This window comes from Marmota monax, unplaced genomic scaffold, assembly GCF_021218885.2.
Source record: "Marmota monax isolate L192 unplaced genomic scaffold, Marmota_monax_Labrador192_F-V1.1 WCK01_AAM20220418_F8-fsc00088, whole genome shotgun sequence".
Classification (NCBI taxonomy): domain Eukaryota; kingdom Metazoa; phylum Chordata; class Mammalia; order Rodentia; family Sciuridae; genus Marmota; species Marmota monax.
Genome location: NW_026694492.1, coordinates 2,949,391 through 2,970,956, shown reverse-complemented (window position 1 = coordinate 2,970,956; position 21,566 = coordinate 2,949,391). Strand labels below are relative to the sequence as shown.

General features: G+C 36.0%; 1 pseudogene; it reads right to left on the bottom strand.

The window, feature by feature from the left end:
- Positions 1–21,289, bottom strand: part of LOC124075845 (ankyrin repeat domain-containing protein 49-like) — a 139,120-nt pseudogene extending 117,831 nt beyond the window's left edge.
- Positions 21,290–21,566: the final 277 nt, after the last annotated feature.

Sequence of the window (21,566 nt, the reverse complement as noted above, 5' to 3'; positions counted from 1 at the left end):
GAGTGGCAGTACTCTCAGTGGGGCTAAAGGACAGCAGACTACAAACCTGAGTTCCCTGAAGGCTGACCCCACACATGCTTGGATGCACTGCATGTTCAGTTGATTTGAACCCTCTTTCTTTAGACCCTCCTAAGCAAGTTTAAGTAAATTGACACAGGAAATATTTTATGAATATCAAGGCTGAGGATATAGCTCAGTTGGTAAAATGCTTGCCTTGCATTCACAAGGCCCTGGGTTCAATCTCCAGCTATACACACACACACACACACACACAAATAATAATAATAATAATAATAATAATAATGATAATAATAATTTCAAAATGTATACCTACTTATTCCATCTTTAATATTGTCTAGTTTCTTATGTAAGAAATTATTTTTCAAAATCCTAAAGATTCAATGGGCATGTGGCACATGCCTTGTAATCAGCTCTGGAGGCAGAGGCAGGAGGATCAAGAGTTCACAGCCAGCCTCAGCAACTTAGAGAAGCCCGAAGAAACTCAGTGAAACCCTGTCTCAAAATAAAATACAAAAAAATCGCTGGGGATGTGGCTCACTGGTTAAGTGCTGGGTTCAATCCCCAGTATTAAAAAGAAAAATTTAAATTTAGGAATAAAATGTTTCTAAAAGCTTTTAAGCTATTGTTTTCCCTTATTGTGCAAGGTGATTGAATCTTTCCAAATTCACTTTACATGTCTAATGTTTTTGAATACATAAAATTTAACCTTGGGTTACCTGTTAGGAAATTATTTCTGGATAAAAGATTTGAAATTGGATGTTACAGGTCACAGATCTGCATTTATATATCCATTTCATGCTTCAAAAAACTAGCTTCTCATAATGCTTGATTACCAAATGATGTTGTATATAAAAATATATAAATGTGAGTGCTACTTGTTGTTTTCAATGCTAGGAGAAAAGAAAGAAATTGGATACTCTAGAGATGAAACATAAAAGGCAAAATCATTACCAATTGTTTAAAATGAATCCATTTAAAACTTTAAATTTTTAATTCTTTAAAACCGTATTGTTAGCTTAGCCAAAAAAAAAAAAAAAAAAAAAAGAAATTTCTAAAACGTGAGCAGTACAATAGCCACAGGGAGAGCTGGTTTCTCTAACCCAAACTCCTTTAAATAAATGATTTATAAAATAATTGCTACAGGGAAGAGACTACCGTGGTACATTGCTAATATCTGAATGAAATGCTGCAGAACATCTGTGAATATGAGTTACAGGGTTAAAGTACGTCCTTGGCAGAACAGGCACACAGATAAGAACAGGACTGACTTGGAACAGGGGAACAACAGAACACTGAAATAAAATTGCTTACTGATTTCAGTTCCTGTTAAAGGAATCTTTGGCTATGGCAAGTTGCACCAAATGTATGAGAAAACATCTTGGGTTTTTTTGACAAAGAGTATTTTATGCTTCTGGAAGCTGCATTGGACAATTAGCAGGAATGCTAAAATATAACTTGATGCAACCTCAATTTTAAATTTGGTCAGACTTTGCTGACATGGTCCTGGAATGTTTTTATTGTCAAAACCTATTAGGAGAATGAAATGAATTAAATATTTGCTGAAGAAGAAAAACAACATACATATACAGTCAGCCCTCGATATGTGCAGTTTCCACAGGTAGAAAATATTCATGAAAAAGAATCACATCTGTACTAAATGAGTGTTTTCTTCTTGTTATTATTCCTTAAACCATACAGTGTAACAATGATGTACATAGCGTTTATGTTGTATTAAGTATTGTAAGTAATATATATGGCTATGGCTCAGTGGTAGAGCACTTGCCTAGCATATGTGAGGCACTGGGTTTGATTCTCGGCACCACATATAAATAAATGAATTAAATAATAGAGGTCCATCAACAACTAAATAATATATTTAAAAAGTATATGAAAAGATGTATATAAGTTATATGCAAATATTATGCCATTCTATTTAAGGGATATGAGCATCAGAAAATTTGGGTACAATGAAAATCAGCAGAGGGAGGTATTATACTAAAGGAAAAACTTATCAGAAGAGAACCAAGTCAAGTTAAATACCAAAAATAAACAAAAAATGGCTGGGAATACAAATCATGTCTCAATAATAATTCTGAATGACTTAAACTCACCAACCAAAATACATAGACTAGAAGATTAGATTTTAAAAAAAGGCCAAACAATATGCTGCCTTAAAGAGACTCATCTCATAGGAAAAGACATCCACAGACTGAATGTGAAGAGTTGGGAAAAGTCATACCACTCACATGGACTGTGGAAGAAAGCAGGGGTTTTCATCCTCATATCAAATAAAGTAGACTTCAAGCTAAAGTTAATCAAAAGGGATAAAGAAGGGCACTACATACTACTCAAGGTAACGTACACCAACAAGACTTCACAATTATAAATATATATGCCCCAAACAATGGAGCATCTACATTCATCAAACAAACTTTTCTCAAGTTCAAGAGTCAAATAGACCACAACACAATAATTCTGGGTTACTTCAGCATATCTATTTCACCACTGGATAGGTCTTCCAAACAAAAGCTGAACAAAGAAACTATAGAACTCAATAATACATTCAATAACTTAGACTTAACTGACATATATAGAATAGTTCACCCTTCAATGAGCGGATACACTTTCTTCTCAGAAACACATGGATCCTTCTCTAAAACAGACCATATATTATGCCACAAAGCAACTCTTTGCAGGGTAGTATCTGTACTTTTTTTTTATATTTGCTTCCTATCACATAATGAAATGAAAGTAGAAATCAATGATGGAATGAGAAATAAAAGCAACTCCAACACCTGGAGGCTAAATAATATGCTACTGAATGAACAATGTGTTACAGAAGACACCAAAGAGGAGATTAAAAAAAATTTAGAGGTAAATGAGAACACAGATACAACATATTGAAATCTCTGGGACCCTATGAAGACAGTTCTAAGAGGAAAGTTCATTGCATGGAGTTCTTTCCTTAAAAGAAGAAAAAGTCAACAAGTAAATGACTTAACATTACATCTCAAAGCCCTAGAAAAAGAACAAATCTATACCAAAAGCAGAAGACAGGAAATAATTAAAATCAGAGCTGAAATCAATGAAATTGAAACAAAAGAAACAATGAAAAAATTGATAAAACAAAAAGTTGGTTCCTTGAAAAAATAAAATTGACAGCCCCTTAGTCACGCTAATGAAGAAAAAGAAAACTCAAATCACTAATATATGTACGAAAGAGGAAATATCACAGAAGACACTACAGAAATGCATAAGATAATTAGAAATTATTTTGAAAACTTGTATTCCAATAGAATAAAAAATATTGAAGGCATCGACAAATTTCTAGAGTCATATGATTTGCTTAAATTGAATCAGGATGATATACACAATTTAAACAGATCAGTTTCAAGCAATGAAATAGAAGATGTTATCAGAAGCCTACCAACCAAGAAAAGACCACGACTGGATGGATACACAGTTGAGTTCTACAAGACCTTTAATGAAGTAGTAATGCCAATACTTTTCAATTTATTTCAGGAATAGAAAAAGAGGGAGCACTTCCAAACTCATTCTATGAGGCCAACATCACCCTGATTCCAAAACCAGGCAAAGACACATCAAAAAAAGAAAGCTTCAGACCAATATCTCTGATGAACACAGATGCAAAAATTCTCAATACAATTCTCACAAATAAAATACAAAAACATATCAAAAAGATAGTACACCACAATCAAGTGGGGTTCATTCCAGGGATGCAAGTTTGGTTCAACATATGGAAATCAATAAATGTAATTCATCACATCAATAGGCTTAAAGATAAGAACTATATGATCTTCTCAATAGATGCAGAAAAGGTATTCGACACAATACAGCACCCCTTCATGTTAAAAGCACTAGAAAAATTAGGGTTAGCAGGAACATATCTCAACATCCTAAAAGCTATCTATGCTAAGCCCCAGGGCAACATCATTCTAAATGGAGAAAAATTGACAGCATTCCCTCTAAAAACCGGAACAAGATAGGGATGCCCTTTTTTTTTTTTTTTTTACCACTTCTATTTAACACTGTTCTTGAAACACTGGCCAGAGCAACTAGACAGATGAAAGAAATTAAAGGGATGTGGATAGGCAAAGAAGAACTCAAATTAGCACTATTTGGTGATGACATGATTCTATACCTAGAAGAGCCGAAAAATTCCACCAGAAAACTTCTAGAACTAGTGAATGAATTCAGCAAAGTAGCAGGATATAAAATCAACACCCATAAATCAAAGGTATTTCTATATATCAGAAACAAATTCTCTGAAAGGTAAATGAGAAAAACTACCCCATTTACAATAGCATAAAAAAATACTTGGGAATCAACTGAATAAAAGAGGTAAAAGACCTCTACAATGAAAACTACAGAACACTAAAGAAATAAATTAAAGAAGACCTTAGAAGATGAAAAGATCTACCTTGTTCTTGGATAGGCAGAATTAATATTGTCAGAATGACCCTTCTACCAAAAGCACTATACAGATTTAATGCAATTCTCATCAAAAGCCCAATAGCATTCCTCATAGAAATAGAAAAAGCAATCATTAAATTCATCTGGAAAAATAAGAGACCCAGAATAGCTAAAGCAATCCTTAGCAGGAAGAGTGAAGCAGGAGGCATCACTATACCAGACCTTAAACTATACTACAGAAAAATAGTAACAAAAACAGCATGGTATTGGCACCAAAACAGACTGGTAGACCAATGGTGCAGAATAGAGGATGCAGAGAATAACCCACAAAATTACAATTATCTTATATTAGACAGAGGAGCCAAAAGCATGCATTGGAGAAAAAAGAGCCTCTTCAACAAATGGTTCTGGGAAAACTGGAAATCCATATGCAACAAAATGAAATTAAACACCTATCTCTCACCATGCACAAAACTCAAAGTGGATCAAGGACCTAGGAATTAAACCAGAGACCTTGTGTCTATGAGAAGAAAAAGTAGCCTAAATTTCCATCATGTGGGATTAGGCCCCAACTTCCTTAATAAGACTCCTATAGCACAAGAATTAATATCAAGAATCAATAAATGGGATGGATTCAAACTGAAAAGCTTCTCTTAGCAAAAGAAATAGGTGAATAGAGAGCCTACTATTTGGAAACAAATTCTTATAGAGCAATAATCTCTAGAATATATAAAGAACTCAAAAATCTTAACACCAAAAAAACAAATAGCCCAATCAATAAATGGGCGAAGGAACTGAACAGACACTTCTCAGACACTTCTCAATCAACAAATATATGAAAAAACAATGTTCAATAGCTCTAGCAATTAGAGAAATGCAAATCAAAACTACACTTAAGATTTCATCTCACTCCAGTCAGAATGGCAGCTATTACAAATACAAACAAGAATTATTGTTGATGAGGATGTGGGGAAAAGGCACACTCATACACTGCTGATGGGACTACAAATTGGTGCAGCCAATCTGGAAGGCAGTATGGAGAAACCTTGGAAAATTTGAAATGGAACCACCATTTGACCCAGCTATCCCACTCCTCGGTTTATACCCAAAGGACTTAAAAACGGCATACTACAAGGACACAGCCACATCAATGTTTATAGCAGCACAATTCACAAAAGCTAAACTGTAGAGCCAAACTAGATTCCCTTCAGTAGATGAAAGAATGAAGATAATGTAATATATACACACATACATACACACTATGGAATATTACTCAGCATTAAAAGAGAATAAATTCATGGCATTTGCAGGTAAATGGATGGAGTTGGAGAATATCTTGCTAAGTGAAATTAGCCAATCCCCCAAAAACAATTGCCGAATGATTTCTCTAATTTAAGAATCCTGATCCATAATATGGTGAGGAGGTCAGTGGGAGGATTAAATGAACTCTAGATAGGGCAAAGGGGAAAGGGGGTGGGGGGGGGAAGGGAGGAGGCATAGGGGTAGGAAAGACAGTGGAATGAGGTGGACATCATTACTCTAAGTACTTATATGAAGACACAAAGTATGTGTCTCTACTTTTTGTACAACTAGAGAGATGAAAATTGTGCTCTGTATATGTAATATGAACTGTAATGCATTCTATTGTCATATATAACAAAATTAAAAGATTAAGCAAAATCTAAAAAAGTGAATGAAAGGATATATATAAATTATATGCAAATATTATGCCATTCTATTTAATGAATATGAGCATCAGAAAATTTGGGTATCTGTGAGAGGTCCTGGAAACAATCCCGCATGGATTCTGATGAATGAATGTAAATAAAAATAATACAGTAAGATAACAAGCACCCCCATTGCTTTGAAGTTCCCTTAGATTTTATCACATGCTATAGTGGCAAGCTATGCAGTGGTTTTCTTTGCCGTCATTTTGGGAGATTTGGTGAATGAGAACTATGGATTTAGAAATCCATGAAGCAGGGATATGTTCAAAAATGAGGAAAGAATACAGAGCCGAAATGATATGAAGAGAGTGTTTGTAGAAGGATACTTGAGTTTGAAAACAGAACAAAAAAGGAGCTGCCCAAGTCCATCAGGATAAGGCAGCTTCTGAGCACGTGGAGAGAGATTGGTGCTTAGTTGTGGGTCCTCCAGCTCAGTGCTCTCTGTATTCTTCTCTTTGCTTCTGAAAGTGAAATTGCACTTACTGAATTGAATAGTTTTCACAAAATTCATATTCACTAGGAATTTCAGAATGCAAATCTTTTTGGAAACAGAGTCTTTGTGGATGTTGTCAAACTAAGATAAGATGATGATTTGATAGATCATAGTGGGTTTTCCAATGGATGGTCTCCCTTTAAGAATAGGAAATTTGGACACAGACACTGGAGAGAATACCATGTAAAGACAGAGGCAGAGACATGAGAACTGCATCTACAAGCCAGGGAACATCGGGTATTGCCAGCAACCACCACAAGTGGAGAGAGGCATGGAACAGAATATTCTCCCTTGAAGCTCCCACGATGCACAAAACTGTGGATGTTGTGATTCTGGAATTTTAACCTTTAAAACTGAGATGATTTCTGTTGTTTTAAACCTTTAGATTTATGCTACTTTATCACTGCAGTTTTGTGGTACTTTGTCCCTGCAGTCTTGGGGAACTAATAAACCTGTCTAAAGAGTCTTATAGAATGAGAAACAAGAAGAAATGGGCCCAGGAAAGACTACGTTTTTAATGTCTATAATAACTCCTTAGTGATTAAGATTCCCAAAACATTTGTAAAAATAATTGTGGCTTATTCAACTTCCACTCATCAAAAGCCTTTGTGTAATTCCTAAATAACCAGAGAGATGCATGTGTTTGTAGGAACCAGCTTGAAGACCTGGTAAATGAGGCTATGAAATTGATCCATAAATCCGATTCTCAGAAATCTATTTTATATGAGGATTAACACCTTATTCTCAGAATATTTTACTTCTCCAAGTTTAATGTCAATAAGAATGTCAAAAAAGAGCTATTTATAATTTTCATAAATATTTCTTAGATTAAAAGAGTATTGGAAAAATGTCCTGAAAAATTGACTTTCCATTCTTAAGTGTTGGGATGGTAACACTGAAACTCTTGCCAAATAATTCCTATTCATCCTAGGAAGCATTTTTACCTCGACTGCCATTCAGAGGAGAAAATAACTAGCAACACATTGCATTTTAATACAAGTGACACAAAATAAAATGATCTGATTAATCAAATTAATGTTCTGACACTTTTTGCGCATACTTTTGTTGAACTTGGGAGGTGTGGGAAACATGAGCATTTTATTTTTGTGTGGGTGTTCTGCTTCATTAGGAAGAAGCTGGAGTCGGTCTTGACAACTACATTTAAAGACCCTGTGTCAGAAATGCTAGCAAAAAACAGTGGACAACTGCAAAAGGCAGTTCAATCTGTGAGGGCAGAATTTAGTTTCAGGGCACTAGTAGGGAAAAGCAAATAGAAGAAAATAGATGGTTTTCAGGCAAAAACTAATATACACACACACACATACACACACACACATATACACACACACACACATACACACACACACATATACACACACACACATATACACACACACACATATATATATATATATATATATATATATATATATATATCCACATTGATTTTGGGAATAGAAATAAAGTAATGAGGCTTTTTGCTTGGCATCAACTTCACAGGCATGATAAAGATGCACCAGAATCCTGCCATGTCTCCTGATGAGCCAAATCAAAGAGATTCACTCAGGCCCATTCATGGAGCCTCTGAGTGCTCAGTTTGTTTGATCTAACAAAACTAACAGGTCTCCAGGTCCAGCCTCTAATCCCAACAATTAAATATGTTCTCTAAATGCCATTGCTTTATGTAGGACATGTGACCTCGTCCTTCAGGAGGAATGCATTTGGTATCAACAGACCAATTCAGAAGGGTGCAGCCCTTCACCCTAACTACTATTTGTGTTTACCTTCAGGATGGATTTGTTTACCTTCAGAAGGAATCCAAAGGCCAGGCTATTCTCTTTTCCTCCTATTATGTTGCTGTGTTACTAGGTTTCAAAATAAGAAAGGTGCAGCCGAGAAAAGGGATAAAATGAAAAAAACACCAAAAGTTTTAACACTTATATCTAAGTGTCTGGCTGCCACATTCTTTCTGTCTTGTGTGTACAGGGGGCGTATGTGTACAAGGGGCCTGCAAGGGCCTACAAAGATTAGGGACCCTGAACCTTTAGAACATCCACCCTTTCAGGAAGACAGGAAAGTATACCGAGTTCTGAGGAACAGAGACGACTGATTTGGACATAGAAAGGTTATGCCTCTGGATAGAGTAGATATTTTATTCCTGATGCCTGAAAGTATAGCACAAAAGGGCTACCCAAATCGACCTTCTTTTTCAATTAGTAATTGTTGCTTTTAAATCAAGGATGGCATGAAATGAGTGTTTACAAAACGTTCTACATCCAAACTACTTTTGTTTCTAGTTTGACTCTGAGTTAGGTCTTGTTTTCATATTATTATAATTTGAGGGCATCTGAGTGTTTTCCTCAGTCCAAGTTCCCATAATCAAACACTTGACTACTACTGCTATTGGTGACACTGAATGTAATTACAGGATTTAAATGGAGTGTTCAGCAAACTTCAAATTTGTATTTTTTTTAAATACAATATCAACTAGAACTTAGCAGAATCAATCAATTTTAATGACTAAAAGAATACTTGCCTCATCTGATTTAGCATTTCCACAAACATAGACTTGGGTTTTTAATTGAGTGAATCAATCTTCCTATAAATCTATGTGCCGCGACATGGTGACTAAATCAGTCAGGGTCACTCCAGGTGGATTTGGTTGGCACGAAATAATTGCACAGACACAGAAAGTACCTTTTTCTGGGGGTCCAGTGATGGCTTTTGACCTTAGGAGTCCCTTGGAAAGACAGAGTTTGCACCTGGATTCTTTATTTTTATAGAGGAGGACACAGAGGAAGAACATTCAATGGAATGTTCTTTCCAAATAAGGCAAAGGGTCAGGTTTCAGGGGATTGATGTCTTGTGGTCAGCAGATTGATATCTTGGAAGGTCATTCCCATCTCAGGTGCTGAGTGGGATCAAAGGCAGAGTGAGAGGAAAGTGCCCACGTGTGTTGCACACCCCAAAGAGCACGCAACATCAGGCCAGTCCTCCCATATGCTCAAATGCTCATAGTTCACACACATAGCCCATGGTTGGCCCGCAACATCTATGGTTTAAGATGTTAGGAGGACTTTAAGGACGTGCTTATTCCAAATGGATTTTGGAACATATTAGAAGCAAGATTGTAAAAGACATAAAAATAGATCTCTGGAAGTCTTATGCCCTTAAAAATGAGATCAGGTCAGAATATTGCATGAGTATTCACCACATTTAATCATTAAGAGGAATACAAGTGTAGTCTCAAGAGATTTAGTCTAATTAATTGGTAAAGGAGTCTGAAAAAGGAGATGTTTCAAGTCATTTATAAAATGCATATTGAGAAAAATGTTCAAGAAGAGTGATACAAATTCAGAAAGTGGCAAACCAAATTTCACTGGGAATAAGGGAATGTTGAGATACATAATGTCTACTGAATACTTAGCCCCCCAAAATACTTTTGTCTATGAAACTAGTTCAAATTTTCACTTGCTTAACTTGGGTAAGTATGATAGAACAGAATAATTCAAATGAAAATAGAGAATGGCAGAATAATAGCTTAAAAATATTAGAAATTCATTTAAGACATCTTTTCCAGTAATATTATGGAGTAGGTACCTGGATAAGACCCTGTTTGAGACAGGGCAATGCTGGATAAAGATTCAAAATTTTTAAATATTCAAGATTCTTAATAAACTATGAGTTACAGAACAAGGGCTTCTCAGGTTAGAAAATTCATCAAGGAAGGAAACCAAAGAAATAAAAAGAACAGTGAGATTGGCTTTCACATGAGGGCTTTTGCTGGGCCTATGAACTTAATCTGCTGTATTTTGAAGTCCTTTTAAAGGTCTGGGGGAAAAAAAAAGGCAAAATTCGAGTCCTGTGTAGATAGGGGGTCTAATTTAAAATCCTTCTTCATAAAGCTGAAGTGACCCAGAAATCACTTCTGCCACTCTCAAGTGTGACTTCAAGATAAATCGGCTATCTCAGATTATGGGACTGAGAGGACTGGGAAATATCATTAATGAGCATTTGGAAACATCAACTTGAATCTATACTTTTCAGCCTAAATTTATGTTGCCTTTAAGATCCAAAATTTCAGTTAAAATGATTGCTAACAAAGTTTTCCCAGGCTTCTGACAGAACAAATGTAGATCTTAAAGGAACCCACTTTAAGTTTCAAATGTTTGTTTCACAAGTTTCAAATGTGTCCCACAATAATAACCAAGTACATAAGGAAGCAAAAAACAGCAGAAAAGGACCCTTGAAGACTTTTCAGGAGCTTAATATAAAATATCTATGTTTAATATGTTTAAAGAAAAACAAGATAAATTTCAGATAATATGAGTAGTCAAATCTATTTGATAACAAACTAAGTGGAAATTCTATTGAAATGATCCAATCTGCTTGATTTAAAAAGCAAATAGGACTTCTAGAAATAAAAGCAATAAAATTAAAAAAGTTTTTCTTAAAATTGAAGTTCAGTGAAAGAGGTAAACATTGTAATACAACTGAAGCAAAAAATAGTAAACTGAAAAGTAATTGAAAACTTAAAAAAAAGCATACATGATTTAGCAGAGAGAGGTCAAGAGAGGAAACACAGAACTCAAAGGTCTTCAGTGTTTTAATGGAGCATCAGCAGGAGGAAAAACAGGACAGCAGAGGCAGCATAGGGAAAGACAAGAGCAGAAAACTTTTTAAGAACTGGTAAAACTCCTAACATCAAGAACCTCCCCCCCAAAAAAAATCCAAAGTAGATTAAATAAAATCAGTACTTAGACAAAGCACCAAACATAAAGGAGTGATTTTAAAAAGCAGGCATTGAGCAAAGAGTGGTTGCCCTCAAACAAGACAGAGACTGAAAGATACTAACTTCTCATCACTAATAAAGTTAAGTTGAAAGACAATGGAGTGTTGTTCCTAGAGAGTAACCATCACTCTAAAATTGTGGAAACTGGCTAAAAATGTCTTTCCAGAATGATAGGATAATAAAGAAATTTACCAATAAAGAGGAAATGAAGAAAATTTTTAACCACTAGACTTCTCTAAAGGAAACCCCAAATAATGTGCTTTAAGTAAAAGGAAAGTGTTGCAAGAGAGAAAGTTGGAGATTCAAGAAGGAACAGAAGAGAGAGTCGCAAATATGGGTGCAACTATGTATGAACATGTGCTGTATAAAACATAAATAAGAATGTCAATTCCAAGTGAGTGAAAGACCTGAATGTGAAAGCCAAAGTTACAAAGCTTTCATAGTTAATATCCAAAGATATCTTCATGATTGTGGAAGTATTTTTATTTTTAACAGACTCAAACTACTAACCATAGAGAAAGGATTACTAAATTAAAATAGATTAAAAGTTTCAAAGCTTCTGTTTTATCTAAAGGTACTTGTAGCAATGAAACCACACAAGGACCTAAAGTGGGGTGGATACATTCTAGAAAATATATAACTGAGGAGAATGAATATTTAGAATATATAAGGAACTCCAATAGGAAAATGAGAAACTACCCAACAGAACAATGGATAGAAGATTGAAATAAGTACTTAACATAAGAAGAAATCCAAATGAAATATATGAAAGGGTGCTCAACTTCTTTAGTAACAAAGGAAGCACATGTAACTCAACTGAATTTGTAAATTTTAAAAAGTAGAGCATCAATATCAAGTGTTGGCCAGTAGGCGAGATGCTCACACTCAGATGGTATCAAGTACCCAGGAGTTCGCGATTATCTGATGAAATTGAATCTGTGTACAGCCCCAGATGCAGGCATTCCACCCTCAGGTGTATTCTTTAAAGAAGTTCTCAACAGGAGCACAAGCAGATATATGAAAAAATATTTATAGCCACTTTTTCAATAACCAAAAACAGGAAGTAATCCGAATGTCCATTATGCTGACTAGAAAAAGAAATTGTACCATATGTGAACAGCAAAATACTGTCTATGAGAATGGAACTCTAGGGGTGGGTATCAACATTTAGTGGGGAAAAATGTTCAAAAAAGGCTTTAACATTACAATATATCCACTGCTCCATTTCTCTTGAAATTGTATCTTTACTATCCCCAAAGAACCCTTTTATAAAGTTCATTCATACTTAGAGGTCTTTTACTAATCAGGCTCTCTGCCAGACTGAGTTCAAAAGTGAATATATTTAGAAATGTAGATGTTAATATATGAATACTACTGATACATAAATCTCTAAGTGTATTTTTTTTCTTGATTGAGTTATCTCTAATTATGTTGGAGCACAATTGGTCACACTGATATACATAAATACATCTCAAGTTTTGATAATAATTATCTAAACTTAATAGGTAAACACATCTCTTAATGAGCTGCATGGGATGGTTAATCGCTGCTGAATTAGGAGGCTTCTCTCTTTCCAGTATTTCTATGCTCTGGTTGTTTGCTGTTCCCAAGGTTTTGCTCCTCAGGACAATGCATCCCAGCTAGAATTTCTCCAGGAGTGTGAAGGGGCCTTGAAGGATGAAAGAAGGAGGAGGAGAGAGAACCCGCCATGCTGCCTCCCTGGGCACATTGGTATTAGGCAAGAGTGCTGCTAGGCAGTGGGCTTCTGAAGATAGGTCTTTTGAACTCTCAGTGTCTGTCCCCCCACTCCCACCTCTCTCTCTCTCTCTCTCTCTCTCTCTCTCTCTCTTAATATACCAGGGGTGCTTAACTTCTGAGCCACATTCACAGCCATTTTTATTTTTTATTTTGAAACTTTTGAGACAGGGTCTTGCTAAATTGCTTAGGGACTCACTAAATTGCTGAAATGGGCTTTGAATTTGAGATCCTCCTGACTCAGCCTCCTGAGCCACTGGGATTCTAGGTATGCGCCACCCTGCACAGCTCTTCACCTTCTTCTTATCTGAAAGTGAAAACACTCCACTTGTTTAGGATGATTATTAATCCACCTACTGTAAAACTATGCCACTACTCCCTCCCGCCTACCAGACGGATCAGATTAGAATCTTTGAGGAAGGGCCCATGGCACCTGTAGTTTGTTCAAAACTCCGTAGGTGATTCTAATGGCATCAGTCACAACCAAAGGTGCCCAGAGTAGCACCTGGTTTTTATTTTGGAGGGCAACGGGCTAGAATTAGTTTCATCTTTCTGGGTTTTGTAGAGAAGAAAAAGGTAAAAAAACCCACAGGGAAAAAAAAAAAGGCTATTGCCTCGGCTATTTCTATGACTTAAATACTTAGCTATAATAAAAAAAAATATAATTAGAATCTTCTTTTTAAAATATTTTGCTTTCCCCATTTCTGGGAATTGGAAGATTAGGAAACAAATCTACTCCTGCTTAGTTGAAGATCAAGAAAGGTAATGCAGACTTTTAATCAACGTATCCCCTTACTGATGAATTTCTTGCTAAGATACAGAATACATTTCTAAATAAACTGCTTTTTCCTGATTTACTGTTATGTCTCCTGTTCCAGTTTGTTGAAGAAAAAATAAAATGTAGCCTACTCTAAAGAGCTCTTACTAGAAATTAACAAAATTTTCTGCTTACAAAAAATTTGCCACCATGGTCTATCCCAGAATTTAAACTTATTGGTATTAATAGATGATGACTTCATCATTATCATATCCTTCACTGGGGCCTTTCCTAGGTGTTGTGTGTAACTGTAGTCATAGTTGGTAGCATATTCTAATTTCAAGACCCTTAGAACTTACAGAGGGAAAGGCTTCTGTAACATTGAGCTGGATTTCTCTGAAGAGATGGATTTGGTGCCATGATGTGGAGCAGGCTCCAGCAGAGCACATGTTGGATGTTGGACTGGGAAAGAACTCATCATCACTCACTCTGAATATGCAAGTAGGAAAGTCAGGACACCCTGTTTTGTCATAATATCTTTAGGCATCCTGGGAAAGCTATAATCTGTGCTACTTAGCAATTTAACTCCCCTCCCCCAATGTAATTTTCTTTTTTGTCTGTTAAATGGGAAATGGCTTGCTGTGACCCTGGCTTGACATTATACATCTTTTTTAAAAAAAGAGTTTCCTATATTGTTTTTTAAGCATTTTTTAGATGTATGGACCTTTATTTTATTCACTTATTTATATGTGGTGCTGAGAATCAAACCCTGTGCCTCACACATGCTAGGCAAGCGTTCTACCACTGAGCCCCAGCCTCAGCCCCTTATACATCTTTTTATCTATTTATATACCTCTCCATATTTTTAAATATCTTCACAATCTATCAACATGCCCCCTTCCCTCTAAACTCTCGATCTGATAATGTGTATACTTTTCACCCTTCACACAAACACTGATTTTATTCATGGTTCTCAATATTTATACTTTCCACATACTGACCTCTTCATTCATGTAAACCATCTCAGACATCATATTCTTTCCTTTCCTTCCCTCTTGCTAATACTGTGTTTGGGTTAAAAAATAACGAGCGATGCTGTGTGGGCAAAACAGTGTTATTTATTTCAACATGGTTTATATCTTTCTATCTCAAAATTAGTAGTCCTCAAAATCTCACAGGTGCCTACTTATCTCTTAACAATTCTACTTTCCCACCAGACTATCAAAGGAGTTACCATTGACCTAAGTACCTAGGGTGGACCTTTATTTGATGCTTAATTTGCTCATTCTCTATTTCTCACATGCCTAGGGGACAGCCAGAAAAGGCTAAGCTTTGAAGGTGACATGAACTTTTCCATTAAGATATAAGCTGCTCTGCTCACATCTGTGCCTGACATTGCTACTACAATCACTCCATCTCCATGTGGAGAGTTGAAGACACACCTGGCCTTGCAGGACAGTTCCGGAAGCATCTACCATTTGGCCTTCCCTTCACTCTAACTCTGATACTGATACAAGTTTTGAGATTTCTTTTCTAAAGCATCTGAAACTTACTTCTTATGCCTGCTAAGCCTCTTCCTTCCTAATTCAGATACTTTATTCACCATTTGTACATGGACTCGCCCAACAAAGGTTTGTGAAATAGTACATTTATACCATATATTATTACATAGGGAGACAATGAGAAAAATGAGTATGAAGGTAGAGAAAAGGGCCAGCCTGAGGCAGCCCACTGACAATTCTGATCTGTATCTCAAATTTAATTCTAGAGCCGGTTTATAGTTATGGCAGAATTTCACAGAAAATTATATCCAATTGGCATTTTATGAGCACATATTGTTTGCCAAGCACTGTGGTGAGCAGTGACCCAAATCAAGTCATAGGTTTGGGAGAAGCATGCATACACGATAATTAAATGTGACAAGTGTCAAAATGGGAAGTAACTTTGTGCTTTGTAAATGAATAAGACGAGGTGTGAGGGTGGGCTCTAACTCAGAATGGGGGATATAAGGACACATCCTAGATGAAATGATAATTCTGCTGCAATCTGAAGTTCAAGTCACAATTTGGTGAGATGGTGAAGGTCTTTTATGAGGGTGTGGAGAGAAGTGTGGTTGCTACGGTTGGAAGTGCATGTCCAGACCTGAGTGTTCAAGGCAGGACGTGGACAGAGGGAGAGGAGAAGGCTAGGTTGGGCTCTCTCTGCTCTTCTCCCTGATCTGAAAACACATCAAGTCACATATTCCTGTTGACCTTGCCTGAAGTTGTTAGAACAGCAGATAAGTTATTGAGAGATCCAAGACTTCAAAGTGCAGATCTCTAGGAGAGTTTGTGCCAGCTCTACTGAATTTTAGTCAAGGTAGGATTCCCATCTTAATGCAGAATGTACATAACCATCAGAAAGCCACTGATGCACAGACAGAAAAAAACAGGAGTGGGACCACATTCAGCTTACATTTGGATTGAAATGAGTCGTAGAAGATGCTTAAAAATGAAAATCATCTGGCTTGTTCTTTTTCTACAATATGAGACTTCAGTAAGTCTTAAAAGCACATTGGTTCTGTAAAAAAATGATTTTCAAAAACACTAGGATTAAGTGGAGCAGGGAGAGAGAAAGGGGGGGGATGGGCAGGGGTGAAGACATAAGTGATTTCTTCGCTGTAGAGTTTTCCAAAGCCTCCTTGTTCCCAAAGTGGTGTGAATCTCTCAGTGGGGATGACTGGACTCTCTTTCAATTTTATTGACTGTGCAACCCTTTACATAGAGTTATCAACTTCTCACAAACTTATTTTCAACACTCTATAAAAACACTGTGTTTTGTTGGTTCCCTTCAATTCTGTACTGTATTGGGAATCATTTTAACATTTGGTTGATGTGTGGATATGTGTAAAATTCCGCAGTTCCTCTTTGAAATGCAAATCCTTTCATTGTACAACAATTCTAGAAATAGAGTGAACTACTTCTAGAGTCTATTTGGTCTTCTTAAGTTGTGGGTAGCTTCTTGTTGTTTAAGAAAAATCAAGATGAAACAATGTTCTGAAGTACTGATGTAGTTTGAGTAATATAAACAGGAGAAGATTCCGAATGCAGCAATTCTTTCTCTTGTAAATTAGTTATAATTCTTTATTGGTTTGATTTCCCTTCAGCATGCTAAGTATAATTTAAGCACCTTTAGAATAGTAAATTCTAAATTTGTACTCAAATTTTTCAGCAAAGGAGTTATATAATGAACAGTTTTACAAAGACATGATTTTGTTTTTTCAGTGCTAAGACATTACAGTGGCATTCTATTTGGTGTAAATAAAGCCCACCAGGTAGTAAGGAATGTATCATAATTCCCAATCTACTCTTTAGTAGAAAATATTAAGCAAGCTTATAGTTAATTGTGCTGTATCAGTTTAATGAGGAAGGCATTAATGGTCTCCTCCTCCTCCTAATCTTCTTCAATTTCAGTACAAACTATTTCAGGCGCTGAGATAATTATGTTTGTGAGGTTGTTAATGAGAAACTTTCCTAGCTGAAGACTTAGTTTAGGAGAAGGGAATATTCTGAAGGTCTAGACATAATTTTGCAGACCTCAGCTCGTAGAATCTTAAAAGGTAAAGAACCAGCTAGTAATCAGGAATTCAGATGTCATGATCACACTCTTTCCCTTCTCCCTTCTTAATAGCTAATGGGTTCTTATTCTTAGGGAGATGTATATATATGCTTTAACTACTCTTAAAAAAGTATTTGGGGATATTATCTGACAATGTTTCATATTTAAATACAGTCTTGAATATTTTAAAGAAGAAGAATACTTATTAGAAAGCAACTGATATGGGCTGAAATCTATCTCCCACCACCCCAGCCCCCACCCCAAATGTTGAAACTCAAATCCCTAGTAACTTAAAATGTAACCTTATTTAGAAACAGGTTCATTAAGGGCTGGGGCACAGCTCAGTGGTAGAGTTTGAGCTTAGCATATGTGATATTCTGGGTTCAGTCCCCAGCACCCACCCACCTATTTTTTTTTTAAATAGGGTCTTTACAGAAATTATTTAGTTAAATGATTACATTAGTACATTGTACAAAATAATAATACACATTCCTTGCTGTTATTATTAATAATATTGGTAAATCCTTGCTTTTTTATCAAAAGTGTTATACAATGCAAAACTTTAGAGATTTTTATATTGAACTTTTGCTATGCCAGGTGATCCTAATGTTTTACGACATCTAGTCACCTATAATTTTAGTGTGGCCCACTGAGGAGTGTTTTAAATCGAAGAGTGATGTGTGGAAAGGAGTTGATCAATTAACTAATTATTTTAGCAAACTATTGATAGAATTTTAAGGCTCTAATAGTGCCCCAAAAAATCGTGTGTTACAATTTACCAGATTGTTTTGCTTATCCTATGCTATAGATTTATTCACAAATTTGATGGTTCATGAAAATCTTGGCAGATAATTATTTGAAATTATTAAAGAACTGGAACATATTGACAGTTCTACTAGCAACAAACCTCAACACAAACACCCTGTACCAAAAGTTAGATTCTTAAGCATTCTTAAGAACAGATGGTATTCTTTTCTTTCAACTTCAGTCTATAAACTGTTTTACTTTTTGATTAGGGCAGATTTTGGTAGTTAAAATATAGGACCACTGACCACCAGTTGAACTGAGGTCACAGAAAGTGTCAGCACAGGTAGAAGCTTAGCAGGTGTGGGCCAGTAGAAAAGACACCAAGGCCTGGATTAATAGTGAGGTATTGCTTTACTGGAAAAATTGCATCCATTGCTCATGTCCCTCACATCAATAACAGGACTGAATGTAAAGAAAGACTTCTGTTCCAATTCTAGATCATTTCAAGTGACTATTACTTAGAATTACTCTGGAATCTACAAAATCTACCCATTGCCGAAGTTCAAGATGGCAACCTCTATCTGTCCTTAATCAGTAAGTTGTAAAATAATGTTTGCAACCACCCAACTGCCCATCCACTGCTATGAGTCACTGTATATAGAATGATACATTTTCTTTATGAGTTTAGATTTCTCTAGGCAAGATTTTGAAAACCTTGGTCAGATATAATTTTATGTACCTCCTCTTTAATATTTTTGTTTGTTCTTAGTTCAGGCTGCTATAACAAATTGCCATAGACTGGGTGGTTTAAACAACAAACATTTATTTCTCACAGTTCTGGAGGTTGGAAGTCTGAGGTCATGGGGCCACCGTCAATTTCTGTGTATTCTCATGTGGCAGAAAGAGGATGCTAATTCCATTCAGAGGGGCTGCACCATAAAGACCTCATGTCCTCTCAAAGGCCCTACTTCCTAATGCCATCACTTTGGGGCCAGAATTGCAACATGAGTCTTCTGGAAGGGACACAGATATCTAGTCCATCACAGTTTGTTTACGACCCCACAATCTTTATGATCTTGGTCTTGACATTACTCAGTCACTTTCTTTATCATAGTTTTTCTATAACTTGTCAGTTTTTGGTTTTGAAACTTACTTCTCTTCAGCAAATTGTCTCCTCCTACAAGCTCTAAGAAAAGTTTTTTTTTTTAAATTATGAAAGCAATTCAAGTTGATTACATATAATGTAACAATATAGTGAAAGCAAAATAAAAGTAAAATCACATAATACTCTGTTGGTAGTGTTTTGCTTCCAGTTATTTTCATGTTTTGGAAATTTAAAATAGGACTTCTATGTATATCTACATACATATATAAATGTATATATCGCATGTGTAAGCATGCTTGAAATATATGTTCTATATTTGTAGATATATTAGTTGTGTATTCTGCTTACTTTCATTTAGCATTATTTTAAGAGCATACAGTTTTCATACTTTTATAAATTATGCTTTCTTTTAATATATCTGTAACAATATCTTTATCCTTTTTTTTTTTTTACTTTGACAGTTGTTTTGGTTTTCCTTCTCCACTGGCTTAGAAGGTACACAATTCCATTTTTAATTTTCACTAAATACTTTTAACAACCACATTCTATCCCCAAAGTTCAAAACTAAGAATAAATATTGTCACCTATATGTGTATAAACAAGAAACAAGCATTCTGTTTTGTGGTCATATTTACAATGATAATATAAGTATTTCCAATTTAATTTTTATCAACTCTAATACCCTTGTCTTTTCCATTCTAGAATTTGAAATTTATCTCTTAGTTTCATTAAAATTTCAAGTGTCTGGACCGAGCATTCTTTGAAATCTTGTACATCTCACAATAACTCTATTAGCCTTCAAACATCAGAACTCTTCTTCTAGGTATGAAACTTACAGACAAATTGCCATAGCTGGATTTGTGTTTTAGTACAACTAACTGAATACCATTGGGATGAGAAAAGAAATAAAAAAATAAGATAAAACCCATAGCTGTACTGAAAAGTTAGAAAGTGTGTAATTTGGAGCCAGAACATTAAGAAATGTCTGGAAGATGTGTAGATGAAGGAGTTTAACCAACAGTACACACAACAGATTTGGAAAATCTGCAACTTTAGAAAACCTGCAGCTTTAGAAGGTGAGAGGATCCACAAACCTCTCCGCCAGAACCTGAGAGTGAATTTGGAATTGGAAGCTGAGCCTGCGGGGAAAGGGACCTGTGCTGGGGGATCACCCACAACCTCAGCCAACATAGATTGAACTTCCCGGGTACAGCAGCTAACCAAGACAAAATGCCTGACCTCGTAGAACTACATATAATTAGCAATTAATTGAAAGCCAGGAGAGGATCATCAATCTTCCCTGCTTCTGCACGCCTAGAAGCCACCTGGCATGTTTACTCCTGGCAAATGCTTGAAATGCAGTCCTAAGTAAAGGGAACCACTGCCTCAGGAGGCTGACCCGCCTCTGGGTGAAGAAGATTTTGGCAGAGCAGTGAGTAGGGTACTCTGTTAGCTTTGTTTCTCAGTGACTGCTCCCCTGGTAACCTTGTGCTTCTCATTCAGAGTGCATGTTAAGGTCACTAATTCAACTAACTCTGGGGTGAGGCAGGCAGTTCAGAGGAGAGATAAGGACTGGGGAGGGTGGCAAAGAACAAGATGGCTGTTTAGCCACAAGGACAGAGCTTCTCTCAGCTCCAGCCACTTATGGATGGGAAAGCAAACATATTTGGCCAAGTTTTTTTTTTAAAAATGGGAATTTGATATTTATATGAAGCTTCCCAGTATTTTATTGTTGGAATCAAATTCAACTTAATTAATTAGATTGTTTTGGAAAATACCTGAGAGCAGATTGCTGCTGCTTGGCAGCCAGTTTGTGACTTCTCTCCATGAACCTGCCATGAGTACACATGTGGGGATTCATGCTGGCAAGAGATGGCAGCACTGATTTTAGCTGATTTTCCGCAACACAGCAACCAGTTTGTGACTACCTTAGCATTCTTTGGAATTAACTGTCAGTAGTTTTCAAAAGTTTGATGAGCGTTTATGCTGGTTTGGATAGTGCCATTGATTTATCTGCTTTTTTGCCAACACGGCAATTTTACACGAATTAAAAAGACAATCATGTCTTGTTCAATAGCGTTTTAGTTATCTACTGTGATATAATCGCCCATGACTTCCAAAAATCTTGGTAATTTCTC